The sequence below is a fragment of the Nylanderia fulva genome, unplaced genomic scaffold (assembly GCF_048542155.1).
Source record: "Nylanderia fulva isolate GAGA-0341 unplaced genomic scaffold, ASM4854215v1 Scaffold878, whole genome shotgun sequence".
Lineage (NCBI taxonomy): Eukaryota > Metazoa > Arthropoda > Insecta > Hymenoptera > Formicidae > Nylanderia > Nylanderia fulva.
Window position 1 is genome coordinate 37,501 of NW_028191002.1, and position 1,534 is coordinate 39,034.

At 54.9% G+C, this 1,534-nt stretch overlaps 1 non-coding gene and 1 pseudogene across 1 annotated transcript; both read right to left on the reverse strand.

Annotated features, from left to right (window-relative positions):
- Positions 1-226, reverse strand: part of LOC114940038 (large subunit ribosomal RNA) — a 3,697-nt pseudogene extending 3,471 nt beyond the window's left edge.
- Positions 227-1,264: 1,038 nt separating this feature from the next.
- Positions 1,265-1,419, reverse strand: LOC114940037 (5.8S ribosomal RNA). Its single transcript, XR_003821382.2, has one exon. It is a non-coding gene; the product is annotated as a 5.8S ribosomal RNA (ribosomal RNA).
- Positions 1,420-1,534: the final 115 nt, after the last annotated feature.

Consider the following 1,534-nt stretch of genomic DNA (forward strand, 5'->3'; position numbering starts at 1 on the left):
CTCTACGGGTAAGTGGCTCCATTCAAGATGGACTTGGACGCGACGCGGCACCTCGGGATAAGCGGATCCTCCCAAACACCACATTTCCCTGCGGCGGAACTGCGGGATTCGGTGCTGGGCTCTTTCCTGTTCGCTCGCCGCTACTAAGGAAATCCTGGTTAGTTTCTTTTCCTCCGCTTAATAATATGCTTAAATTCAGCGGGTAATCTCGCCAGCTCTGAGGTCGTCGCATAGTGAGTTTTCGTAGCCGTTTGCCTCCTCCGCGTCGCTCATCGTCGTCTCTCCTCTATAATATATATTAATAAGAGGGAGAGAGAGAGAGCGTTGAACGAGAGAGCAGCAGCAGCAGCACACGAAATACGCGAGAAGGCAAATCGCCGGGGCGCTAACTGCACACACACTCGTTGGTGGTAATGGAGACGATATATCGCGGGGTTCGAGATTCTCGGCTCTCCCTTCTCTTTTATATACGAAATTCGGGCGGAATCGATTCGACGAGTACACGACGCGGCGCGCCGGTCCCCTTCTTTCGCTTTACGAAAATTTCGTGGACTCGGACACGCGGTCGGCTTGCGATTCAAAACCCTTCTCCGTAAAGAGGTAAAGGATTACGAATGCTCTCTCCGCCGGACGACGACGCGCCGTATATTTCTCCGTAATATCGTTATGTGTGCGGGCAAGGGCGCCTCGGCATAAGACGCGCGAGCGCTATCGCACCGAGAGACGCGGCACAGAGTGCGAGAGCAGTCCGGTCAGTCTGTGTGATGTACGGTGAGGAGAGACGGTGAGACAAGCGCTACCTACTTTCAGGAGACAACGACGCACGCGCCGCTCTAGGGAAAGCGGTGCCATTCACCGTCCTGACCCTTTTTTGGCCGTTTGTTGCTCCCTTTGCGCGCGCTCTTACTCTCATCCCATTTCTCCTCGGCTCTCGCGTACACGCACGACTTGGATACACAAACACGCTCCCCCTCTTAATTCGCGCAGCATTCTCTGGGCGCGCGTTCGCCAACGTTTTACACGCTTGTGCGCTTCTCCTCCTCATTATTATTATTATTATTTCGGTGTGTCATTTCAGACGACGCCAGGATTTGCACCGCGGCCGGTCGGCGCGGTACAGACACCTCGGGCGAACGTCCAACGATCGCTCGTACGACCATTGTAAGCGTTGCACAGGGCACAGGCGACGCGCGCGCAATTCTCTGGTCGCCCGCGTCGTGGCCGTGCGCGCTTTTCGGGCGCAAGCAGTTTAGGGGTACTAAAACGACCCTCAGCCAGGCGTGGTCCGGGAATTGTATCCGTGGACCGCAATGTGCGTTCGAAATGTCGATGTTCATGTGTCCTGCAGTTCACAAGTTGACGCGCAATTAGCTGCGTTTTTCAACGACCCACGAGCCAAGTGATCCACCGTTCAGGGTAATCGTTCGAAATTTTTGCGTTCGCGAAGAAACGCGCTTCTTGTTCAACCATCGTGGTCTCTTCTCTCGGACGAGAGAGAGAGAATAATCGTGGTGGCTCTTCGATCAGCCTGTCC